This window comes from Dipodomys merriami, unplaced genomic scaffold (assembly GCF_024711535.1).
Source record: "Dipodomys merriami isolate MVZ:Mamm:240054 unplaced genomic scaffold, mDipMer1.0.p SCAF_1039, whole genome shotgun sequence".
Lineage (NCBI taxonomy): Eukaryota > Metazoa > Chordata > Mammalia > Rodentia > Heteromyidae > Dipodomys > Dipodomys merriami.
In genome coordinates this window covers 18,279-31,482 of record NW_027202315.1, presented here as the reverse complement: position 1 = coordinate 31,482, position 13,204 = coordinate 18,279, and the positions used below count along the sequence as shown (strand labels likewise).

The 13,204-nt window shown below is 35.7% G+C and overlaps 1 pseudogene; it reads left to right on the top strand.

Annotated features, from left to right (window-relative positions):
* The first annotated feature begins 12,631 nt into the window (after nucleotides 1–12,631).
* On the top strand, nucleotides 12,632–12,731 carry LOC138810550 (U6 spliceosomal RNA; annotated as a pseudogene).
* Nucleotides 12,732–13,204: the final 473 nt, after the last annotated feature.

Below are 13,204 nucleotides of genomic sequence, written 5' to 3'. Positions count from 1 at the left end.
TGGTGCACTGCCAGCCCACCTAAAGCCCTGACCTGGTCCCTGGCCCTGGTTCTCTACTCTTGGCCCATGTGTTTGCAATGCCGATGCCATTGCTGCTTGCCCCAACTGGAGCAGCCTTCAGCAGCTTCTCCCAGCAGCAAAGGTGAGTGGCTGCCCCCAAATCACCACTACCCGGGGTCAGACACCCCTCTGGGGGCACCATGCCCACCTGCTTGTTTCCTCTCCCTGGCTCTGAGGAGCCACCTATCTGTCTTGGGCATTTCTGAAACAGAGACTCAATATATGCTCTGGCTGGACTGGATCGAGGTCCTCCTATCTGGGACAGGTATGCTCCACCAGGCCTGGTCCTCTGTAGATGCGATGGTAGACATGTAGTGCCACGCTCAGTTATCGATTTAGATGGATTATCCCAAACTTTTAGTCCACAGCAGCCGATTCTTGACCAGAGGTGAAGCTCTGCGTAGGGCCGAAACCATCAGACCTCATTCTCCTCATAGGATAGTTTTGAGGAAACAAGGGATTTATACAGAGGGATCCCTGGAGCATGGTTTGGCACAGAGGGAGTGGCCTTCAGAGAAGGTTCTCAGCAATTCTGTGAGCAAATGATAGGAAGATACCCGGAAAGGGTTCAGGTGGGGCCAGTTATTAATTGTGCAACAGGTGGGGATTATGAAACAAAACATTTCTCTCTTTCATCATTACCCTATCCCCATGAGGAAGGGGATGCTTCACTGTGTTGAGTTTGCAGCTGGGGAAGCCGAGGCACAGAGAAGCCAGGGGAACTACTTATGACTTCAACTTCACTACCATGCTCCCTAGGATAATGGGTACTATTCAGTCCACTTCTTGTGGTAGGTAGTCCACTTCTTGTCAGTTGTGTGGCTTGAAGCCTAGGCATGGGCGCTGTTCCTGAGCTCCTCAGGCAAAGGCTAGTGCTCTACCACTTGAGCCCACAGCACCACTTCTGGTTTTCTGATGGTTCTTTGGAAATAAGAGTCTCATACACGTTCCTGCCGGGGCTGGCTATGAACCATGATCCTCATATCTCAGCCTCTGTGTAGTTACGATTAGAGTTTTGAGCCACCGGCACCCGACTTAATTGTAATTCTGACTTTTCTCTCTCTCTTTCACAAGAACTAGTTGAATGGGTGCTGGAGAAGGGGGCCTAGCATCACCATGTGGCTGGAATCCAAGGTGACCCTCTCATTCTGGAGGTGGGCTGTGGGTCAGGAGCTATTTTGCTAAAACTTTTGAAACAGCTCCCTGAGGTAAGCCCCACTGTGCCCTGGCTAAACCATGAAATTCATTGTCCATCCAGCCTACTGGGCTTATTGTATTGTATTGCTTTCTACATCATTTTCCAGCACCTGGCTAACCTTATGATACATAGTTATGGAATGAAAATGTAATGCCTTCTTAAGAAAGTCATTTAGGGCTCTGGGAATGTGGCTTCATGGTACAGTGATTGCCTAGCATGCATGAAACCCTGGGTTCAATTTCTCAGTAGCTCATTAAAAGAAAAACACTGGAAGGAATGCTGTGCCTCAAGTGGTAGAGTGCTAGCCTTGAGAAAAAAAAAGTAGCTCAGGAATAATTACTTACCCTTGAGTTCAAGCCCCTGGACTGGCAAAAAAATTATTAAATGGAAAATAAAGAATGCATACTTGAAATTTATAATTGCTCCTTCCATACTGACACCTGAAAATAGTCCCTAATTCATGTACTATACTTATTTTATGATACTGTGTTGAAAAAAGCTTTGTTCATTAAGTCATAGCAATTAATGGCAGGAATGTGCTTAGATGTCAACTGAAGATTAATTCTGCAAATTCAAGGATTCCAGGATTTTGTGTCATCACTGCTAATCACAAAGTGAAAAGTAGTCTAAGTGTGATTTTGAAATCTTTTTGTTCAGTTTTCGCAAAAAAAAAGGCAGAGGCTAATTAATAGTTGTGAAAGAAAATAAGGAATAACTCCAGATGGAAGGAATAAACGATAGTAACTAATGCATACCAGAAACTGGTCTAGAGAACCATTTTTGGTTATTGAAGAACTAGTTGTCAACTAGGCTTTTCCTCATTGCCTTTAGCATTCTAAATCTCTTAGGCTAGTTCTTAATCTCTGCGTGATAAATGTATCTCCATCTATGCTGTTCTTACACACCTTATCTCCTTTGTTTTCTAAAAATCTCAGTCTTTCTATATTTCTCTATGAACATTTCCTGATAATATATAAACCTATACAGATGTCACAGGGTGCTAATGTAAGTATCCCAGAGCTCATGACTCATTAATGTAACAAAATGGAAAAGGAGGACATGTTTACTGCTACCTCAATTTTTCTGAAAAGCTGCAATGTCATCATTTGGTTAATATTTTCATTCTTTGTCTACACAGTGTCACTCAATGCACATAAATGCAAATATGAAATGGGTCCTGGTGGTTTACACCTGTAATCATAGTTACTCAGGAGGTTGAGACCAGAGGATTGTGGTTCAAACCCAGCCTTGTCAGGAAAATCCATGAGACCCTAATCTTAAATTAACCACCAGAAAATCGTAAGTAGTGCTGTAGCTAAAGTGGTAGTGTGCTCAACTTTATGTGAAGACCTGAGGGACAGTGCCCAGGTTCAGAGTTCAAGCCCCACAACCAGCAAAAACGTGAAATATGACTTTAAGTTTCCTCAAAAGGAACTACAAGATGAATAATCTTCCCAAGAAGACAAAATTAATTCCAAAATGATTCAATGCACCTACTTTTGCAGAGTTATGTTATGGATTCTTTGCTGGACATATTCTCTAAAAACAAATCGTTTAACTAGGGTTAAAGGTGGACCTATTGCAACAATGAGATGTGCAAATCGTTATGTCGAAAAACGAACTTTACAACTTTGGTGTGGGAGGACAATGGGGTGGGGGAAAAGGGGAGTATGGGGAGAGATGGGAAAGGGAAACAAAGAAGAGGCAACGATGCTTAATAAGAAATGTACTCGTTATCTTGCCGGAGTAATTGTATCTCCTCCCGTACGGTATTCTCACAATAAAATAAAAAGAAAAAAAGTCAAATATTAGCTTTTTAGCTTTACAATAAACTTCATCTAATATTTCTTGTTTGAAAAGAGACGTCTATACAATTGATGTCACTTGGCTTTCTTACTATCTTAGTTAAAAGCCAACCCTGTCAGGAGAGTCTTTCAAACTCTTATCTGTAATTACACAGCAAAAAAGCCACAAATGGAGTTTTGGTTCAAGCAGTAGAGTACTAGCTTTGGGGGCAGGTGAGCAGGAAAGAAAAATGTTCAGGGACAGGATCCAGCCTATGAGTTCAAGCCCCATAACCAACACAAACTAAAAAAAAAAAAAAAAAAAAAAAAAAAACAAGCAAAAAAACCCCAGATATTTCATTGTGACCCTCTTTAAAGGAGTACTGGTCTGAGAAGAGGCTCCTTTTGCTGATCATACTCACTGGATGCTTTTTTGGAATCCTTATTGCTCTGGAGAATTTAGGACTAAACTATAGGAATTGATAATTGACTCCTGCAACAAGAGAATCATCTCAGGGGTGAAATATCCATCATAAGACACTTTAAAACCTCCATGTCTTTGTTTATTTGCAGTAGAATGTTTTTTTATGCGGGGTGGGGGGGCAGTCGTGGTCCTGAACTCTAGGCCTGGGCGCTGTCCCTCAGCTCTTCAACTCTACAACTTGAGCCACAGCACCATTTCTGGCTTACTTTTTGCTTATGTGGTGCTGAGGAGTCGAACCTGGGCCTCATGCATGCAAGGCAAGTGCTCTACCACTAAGCCACCTTCCCAGTCCCTGCAGCAGAACATGTTTAAATCAACGTTATTTCCTTTTGTTCTATGCTAGCCTTCAAATGGCAGTTTATTTCTCTTTGTAATACTCTCAACTAGACGTTTACAGAAAAGTTATACATGAGTAAAAACACACACGAAAAAGTCAGGGACAGAGTTCCCTTCAAGCCTTGGGATTCTTTTTGTACAGTAAAAAGGAAAGCACAAGTTAACTTAAACTTTGTCAATCCTCTATGTTCCATTCCTCTCCTGGGATCAGTTTCCACATCCAGTAACAATTACTTACAAAAACAATCTATGGTGCTGCCTGAGGTCTAATGAATGTTTCTTGCTTCACCGAAATAACACAAGGACACCATCACCTGAGGTAACAGGTGTTTCAGAGACAACTTAGTAAAGAGAAAATATGAAATTATATTGCTTATAAATACATTATCCATGAGTATATTGAGTTCAAACTTTGGAAGTTCTCTATAAATTAAGGCGAATTTTAAATACGAAGAAGTTTCTCAGATCATTTTTTTGTGAGTGTCTGTGCTGCATATTATTTTCCAAGTGTACATGAGTTAACAGTAAGGAAACAATAGCAATAATAGGAGAAAGAGAAGTTTTGTGTTTAAGTGTAAGGGTTCAATACACTATAGAAGATTCTACAAATAAGACAACATTGAAACAATAAAGCCAAGTCCAGTATGTAGATTTATGAGAGTTTTATAGAGAAAGCATTACTCCTACATGGAACACGAAGTATGAGGCCACTCCCCTTCTAAATCACGCTTGCTAATCACGCAACTTTGTAGAGAGTAGAATGGAAGCATAATTAAGTTTCCAATGCAAATCAGATATAAGAGCATGAAATTAATTAGAAAAAATCCATCCTGAGAGAGCAGGGATTATACTAATCATGAACTGTTAGATAAGATCACATTTTTTTCTTTCCTTTACATATATATATATATATATATATATATATATATATATATATATTTTTTTTTTTTTGGTGGTGGTCTTGGCACTTGAACTCTGGACCTGGGAGCTGTCCCTCTGCTATTCAGCTCAAGGCTAATGCTCTATCACTTGAGCCACAGTGCCACTTTCAGTTTTCTTGTAGTTAATTGGAAAAAGAGTCTCTGGGACTTTCCTGCCAAACTGGTTTGAACCCTATCCGAAGATCTCACCACCACCCAGCTTAAGATCACATTTCTAACAATGTACACTCAGCATATGTAATGTGCATGTTCATCTATCTTTATATGAATTCTTGAGTTAAAAATTTATGCTACAGCTTAGCCTTTACACTCACAAAATGTTTTGTAAGTTGACACTACTGGAGAAATAAAACTTAAGAATGTAAAGGAGTCTGGGAAGTACAGTTTTCATCCAGCCTGGGCAGAACAGTCTTTGAAAAACTATCTATAATTAACCACCCAAAAGCTGGATTGGAAGAATAGCTCCAGTATTGGAATACCAGTCATGAGCAAGATTACTGAATAAGAGCTTGAGGCCTTTGCATACATACATTCAGACATACACATACATAGAAGCACTTATATTTGCACACACAAATACACAAATGAAGCAAATCTCAGAATATGTAGAAAAGTTAGAAAACAATAGAAAATATGTCCTGAGTAAGACTACAATCAAGTGATCATTTTTAATGTTAGAAAGTCCTCAAGTGAATTTCTTCAAAAAAGTTTAAGAATATTACATAGATAGGGACCAGAGATAGTAAGGGAGTCAAGTAATCATTATTACAGGGATCGGATCCATGGAGGAATGAATCAGAGAACACTGCAGGTGCATCTGAAAATGTTCATATCCTGTGTCAAATGTTTGACCATCTTTCAAAAGAGTACATGAACACTCTGAGCTGTCTAGTGGTTAATATTACTGGAGATGTTCAGAATTGCTATTCTGTATCTAGATTAAATAAAACAAGAAATTATGGAGGAGCAATGTGATACAAGGCTAGAATTCTAACACTCAGACTAAGACAGGAGATTAGATAGTTTAATTACACAGTTATACCTTCCCTGGACCAGATAGTATAATTTTGTATTAAGAAAACAAACCAAACAAGAAAGGAATACAAAGTTGGAAATTTGGGCTAATTTTGTCATTATGTTTTGAGAAGTTAAGTTTGCTATTGAAATGCAACTCATGTATAATCTTCAGTTGTATTTTAAATGCTCTCATTACAGAACATTCTTAGATGCAAAATGGCTCATGATTCCCATCCAAAATTTGAAAAAGTAAGTAATCATCATTGTTGTAGATTCCAAGGAAAGGATGAAGGATTACAAAAGCTTAAGCCTGGAGAAAAAGCAAAGTTATTCTAACGTAGGACTTTGTAGATCTTGCTAAATTAGAGTTTAGATTTAAAATAAATATTTTGGTTTTGTTTGTAATTTCGTATTCTAAAGGATACTACAAAATTATTTTTAAGTAGAGAGTTTAATGGACAAATTTACAAATGTTTCTTGCATTCTATTTGCCTAGAATATTCTTTCATGAGAGTTATAATTAGAACTCAGTTAATAGATAATCCAACAGTTCATGTATAAAATGATAATGTTAATAATGTAGACAGAGTTGCCAACAAATGGATGAAATTAATTTATAAATTTAGAAAAAGGGAAATATTTTGTGGCTTTGGTATAACATGGTATGAAGAGAATAATTGTGTGACATCTTCTTTCTTCCACCTGTATGTAACACAGGAAGCAATTTCCTTAATTACGTGCCTCTGTATACAATGAGAAAAATGCTAGATTTGGGAATTGTTTTATTTTTGTTTTTGTTTTATTGGTTTGTCCTAGGGCTTGAACCCTGGGACTGGACACTGTCTCTGAGCCTGTTTATTCTCAAGGCTCCTGCCCTACCACTTCAACCACAGCTCACTTTTGTCTGGCTTTTGCTGAGAAATTTATTGGAGAAAAGAATCTAGGGAACCTTCCTGCCTGGGTGGTGTAGTAGGAAGACCCCTACTCAGGCAGACAAGCCCACCTAGTCATCCGGAGTGACAGAGCCCACCACAACAAAGTTGTTATTAAAGAAGCAACTTTATTGAGAAGGTTCCTACACTGACCAGCAAGGGCCACACCACAGGATGGGGAGCTGATACTGCGACCCCCAGTGGCCTACGTGCTTTGGATTTTAAAGGTAAAAATCACAAGGTGAAGCCTGGTCACGTAGGCTTCCAATGAGATTTTCACGCACCCAAAAGATTGCAGTCATACCAGACCACACGTAGGTCGCCAATGAGATTACACTTTGTCATATAATGGCTGCTTAAACCAGCCTATCACTTTTGGTTTTAGTGACTCACAAATTCAATGGTAAAGTGGAGCTTAAGGTAAACATACACAAAAGAGTTTAGTGGAGTTTAACGTAAGCATGTGAAAAAAGGCAGAGTTTATAGTAAACTTGGGATGTTGCCACCATGCTAGCATGAGCTGGATTACTGGCTATCTGTTTAATCAGTCAGTCCTTAACCGAAAAAAGGTGGGTGAAGTTGTTAAGGGGAGGGGGACCTAGAGGCATTCTTTTCATTCCAAGAACTGGGCTGGTTGGAGCCAAGGATTTTGTTTTTTTTCTATAATCCCTAAAACAAAAACAAAACCTATAAAGAAGCTGTCCCAGCTGGAGTCTCCTCTCAGGGCCTAGTTCAGTGGGCTTTGAAATGTAATCTTCCAACCTTAGTATCCTGATTAAGTATAATTGTTAAAAAGTATAAATATAAATAATATTTGCAAGAATACCAGTGGAGGAAAAATGATGCAACCCAGTTTATTGTGGTGTTCTTTCCACAACACGGAGGGCATCACATTAGCAGAGTTGCAGTGTATGTTCACAATGGAGATTAGCTATTGTTAATGTGAATTAAGGGAATTTTGAGGTGCACCCTATAAGTTGGAAACTGTTGGTGTAGGATGACTTTATGGCATAAATCTTGTGATTGATGGTCATAGAAATAATAGCTTAATCTGAGAAACAACTGCTACTCTTGAAGAATTAATTATAACATACTTCATAGTTTTATCCTATACTAGAATGTGGCTCTTTTTTTGTTAACTTCTCAGTCTGTAACACCCCATTGGAAAATGCATCTATTGCAGAATTACATAACATGCAAACAGGTATATTTTGAATCTCTCAGGTATGGAATGTTCAGAATTTGAAAATGAGTAGTTATTAATCATAGGAATTTTGAAGAACACATACATCCTATCCTCTTAACAACTTATTTACTTTTAAAAGTTATGGGTTTCCATAGAATTAAACTGTTTTCTGTTTTAGTATAAGAAAGTACTAAATTTATTCTATTTTCAAAATATTGGCAAGTATATTGTGAAAAAATTGTCTAGTTGGATATCATTCAAGTTGATTACCCTCTGATAAAGAAGAGGTAAATAATTCAAATTAGATGCCAAATAATACTGATTTTTAAAAAAGTTACTACATAAAGAATAATATTTACAATACCAAAACAGTACAATTTTATTTCATCAGCTTATTTTTAATATTTAATTTTAATGTGAAAATGATGTGAAGTGGGGTTACAGCTATTGTAAGGTAGTGAATACATAACTTTTCAAACTTGTTTTCCCCTCTCTAATTTTTCTCACAATTTTTCCTTCACCCCAATATCTCTCACAAGTTGTAATGTACATTTCCAACTTATTGTCTTGTGAGTATTGCTATTGCATTGGTTTGCCCTTTGTCATTTGTCTCGCCATTTTGTTGCTCCTGTTCCTTTCCCTAATTAATGTAAATGTATACACAATACACAGGGTACCAAAATCAAACACAGCAGGGGATAAACCATAGGGGGAAATCTCAAAGAAAATAGAAATCACATAGGACATCAAAAACAACCACAAATAAATATCTCTCCATATCTTGGAGTTCATTTTGCTCAGCATCAGCTTATATGGTCATATATACGCATAACAAATCCACTGGAAAATAATAGTTTCATGGACACTATATGATGAAAACACATGTTAACTGTTTTTGATGGTAAAGGTGGAATTAGGATTAGTGAATTCACGATACTGATAAAAGAATTTCAAAAGAGTTTTAAATTTTATGACAGGTAAATTTTAATTGTTCAAACTTTTTAACAACTTAGCCTATCAAGATAATTTAAAATTGCCTGAGAAAATGGGCTTTCATGCAAAGAAATCCATGGAGACCTAGCTGAGAGGGAGCAATGTGGGTGAATATGGCTCATTTTCACACTAAACAAACAAACATCACAAACCTTGAAGTAAATCATTTACGTTCCCTTGAGAATTGTCCTTACCCAGGAAATGTACTCTCACTGTGTGAAACAAGGTTGCAGTGGAATTTAAATTCAAAGTTCTTTAAAAAAAAGACATCAAAATTTGTGAATTGACATTTAATTACCAAACAATAATTCTCTGAAAAAGAAGGAAAGATATAATTCAAAATCACTTGACTTTATTAAAAGTATGAGAAAAGAGTAGTTAAGAGAGATGAGAGAAACCATAGAGGACTGTTTTCTCTCCAGTGGTGTAATGGGTTCTTGATCTTGTTTCTTCCATTCTATCTTCACAAGCTTTCAAGTGTGGCTGAGGAGTGGAGTAACCAGTTCAGACAAAGAATACTCACAGAAGAAAATATTTGCAGTACATGTAGATGATTTATAACCTTTGACAGTCTATTTATATCTGTTCAAAATTCTCCCCTACCCCAAACTGCATTCTTTGAACAGCTTTGTTTGCTTTTCCAAAGACTGCCCTTCATTAACTGCTTAAAATTTTGTGAGGTCATACATATACACTATAGATATTGCTGTTTGGTTGTGATTTTTGTGTGTTTTTGTTTTTTAGTTGTGTTTTTAACTGAATTTCAAAAGGTTGTGCAAGTGTGTAACAATTAAATATGTCCATCTAATTGTCAAATGCTCCTGGATCAGAGTCTCTCCTTCTATCAATCTGAACCAACCCTTTCTCCAAAATTTATTTCAGATTTACCACTTCCTTTATTACATGTGTACATTGAGTATTCTAGCTGTACTTGCCCCTTTTCCATTTTTCGTTCATTTTATGTCTTTATTATTATTCTTTTCTGCTTTCGACTTCCTGATAGTCATTCTGTTAAACTGTCTGTTAATAATTTGAAAGGTTTATATAGATTCCATGGAGTTTCAATCCTGCATATACTTGAAATGCAATAACAATTTGCAAGACTGGAGACGTGTAGCACCTAGACATGGTTTTATTCTCATCTTTTTAGAAGATTAATCTTCAACAAGAAAGTTTAAAAATCGCTTAGAATTTATACCTAACTACCAGTTTTTATAAATGGCTTTGTACAATGGTGTGTGATTATTTTATTTTACATGGGATGATATTTTCTACTACCTATAAGTTTTGGAAAAAGAAGAAAACTAATATTTACTACTGTAGAGGAATATGATAGAAATAGAAGACAGATTTTATGTTTGTCACATCTCTAATGAGTACCCATATGCAAGACTTAAAGTCATATTCCTTACTATGTTAGACAGATAGGGAAAACTTATGATAAGGCAACACATGATAAGGCAACTATTAGTGACTTTAAAATGTACCTTCCTATGTGATGAAATTTAATTTATTAGCTAATATTTGGATTTGAATCATGGAAGGCTGGTCTATTTAACACATTTCTGGAAGGCACCTACTGAACAACGCAAATGGTGGGAGATACTATTTCTACATTTTAATCAATGGTTGAACTTCCTTGGCATTTATGCTGGGTAAATAAATCATCTCTATTGTAACTTGATTCCTACACTTGAAAAAGTTTAAAGTCACTATTATCTACTTGTCAAGTGTTATTTTGGTGAATAAGATTTTTAAAAGTTTGTTTGAAAAGGAATATACTTTCAGAAGATTAAATGTAGGTTATCATTGGTTTGAGAATGACAACATTTTTATACTACAGAACTAAGTTTTACTGAAGTACCAGTGTTTTGAAGCACTAAGGATCTTCTCAATTAATGGTTTTCTAAATTATTTTTGACTTCTAAGTCAAGTTTTCCTAGCCTTGGTAGAACAATTATGGATCTATCATTCCAAGAATTATTTTTGGCCTACTTATGCTGGACTGAAATCTTTCATTTATCATTAGGAGAGGGGTATAAAAATAATTTGTGACATTTGTGATTTTGTTTACTCATAAAGCTTGGTCATCTGGTCATCTGTAAATTGAAAGTTTGAACTATAGTACTTTCTCTCATATTTTGTGATCTCATCTTTCATTTTAAGTTGCCTTACATTTCACAATTGCTTACTACTAATTCCTACAAGGAATTAGGGCCCTGAAATATTGTAGGAAATTAGAAATTGAGATGGGTCTTTTCAATTACTTTCCGTTAGCATGTTGCATGGGCCAAGGTCAGAAGTCTTGCCCTTGTTATCTGATGATGCAGATAACTGGGACCTGGTATCCTCAGACCCGTGGGTACTACAGAAGAATAATAGCTTTTACACATTATATCAGTAAAATTTGGGTATAATCAGTAAGAATGCTTCAGAAATATGGAGAAAAACACTTTGGGTCCAGCGAGTTAACACAATAAACACAGCAGCAGTGTAAAATATCTTATAGATTAGAGAAAACAATACTGTTTTTTTTTACTATGTGAATTCAGAAGACCTAGAACACGTAAAGGTATCACAAGTTTATAACTAAGACATTGCTTTGATACTTTTTATATTCTAATATATATTCTAAACCTAATTATTTCTATTCCAATTTATTTATGGGAATAAATTTCAATTTATTTGTCAAATTATCAATTAATTCTCGTAATTCTAGAAATTTAAGATCAGCAGGTAGAAATATAAAATATATAAGTATTTATAATATAGGAAATTGTTATGCATTGTTCTGTTGTGGTTAGGGTATCAAATGCAACTCTGTTTTAAAGTAATATTACATTTTCTCTACCTCAGTTTTTGGTAGAGTTAGACCTAAAACTTTACCATTTGTAAACCTGGAGGCAAGAGGAAACACTGTGATTAAAACATTATTAATTTAAGGACTAATATCGAGGAGAAACCTATGGACTTCTCCAGGAGCTATGGAAATATTTGGTGATAGAAAGTCAGTACTGTAAGTTCCTGCCTGTTTGGATGGTAGACAGACCAGAATATTAGGTAATCATGCATATGAATAATTTTTTCATCTTCCTGACTTTAGCTACTTTGAAATGATAGGTATAATAAACAATTATATTTTGATAAAAATACCTTCTATTCTGAACATTTCAGTCTGAACTGTTAATCTCTCTATGAAACCTTGTAACTAAGATTAGTTTTGTCCAGTCAGACAATCTATGCTGTCAGGGTAAGATATTCTCGTTGGTCTGTTCCTACATGGAAGAAGGTAAAGGGTCAGGAAGACATTTGTATCAGTGAGACTTCTTTGCGAAATTTTAAGCTGCAGAAGTTTAGAAGTAGCTCTTAAGCAAGGCTTACTTTGAATCCATTAGCTCCACAAAGGTAACTCAGTTGATAAATAAGTACTTGAAATTCCATGACCTTTGGACTTAGCTATAAAGGCTTCAAAATATGATCAAATTAAAAATGAAAACGACAAAATAGTCATTGACAAAAATTGCAAATGTGAGCAATCAACCAAACAATATAAGTTTTTGCCACTATACACAGAAATTTAGAGAAATAAGATCAATAACATTTTAGGAACAATAAGGATTCCTTTTTACAAATAGGCAACCAAGGATATATGCCTGTATAAAGGTTGCATCATTAACTACTTAAATTTAAAGGATACTACATGCTTCAGCAGCAGGTCTACCCAAGTGAAAAAAATACAGAGATTAACATGGCACTTGCAGTAGGATGATACAAAAATTCGTGAAATATTCCATATTTTTCATTCTTCAAATGCAAGAAATGAAAAAGTTATGAAAAAGTTTATTACAAAAATACAAGTGTAACAATATATGTAATTCATAGAATTAAAGGTTAGTTTGACATCAGTGTATTAAATCTTCACTTTAGAAAGGCCCTTACATAGCATAACCTTTACAAAACTTGAAATTAGATAACATTGTCATCTTATTCCAAAGAAATAAAATCCTGTAAGGACCTAGGAAAAAAGGAATCTTAACTTTTTCTATATGGAATGTAATCTGAAAGGACACATTTATTAATGAACCTATATATTATAAAAAATGTAGACTTCAAAGTATTATATCTAGAAAATAATGAAATAGATTATGGACTTTATACAAACCTAGATATACTTTTTTTCAGACAAGCACCAGGAATAACTTTAGTTTCTATACTATTCATTTCAACAGATAAGTTAAAATTAAAAAAAAAAAAACCACAAACTCTTCAGAAA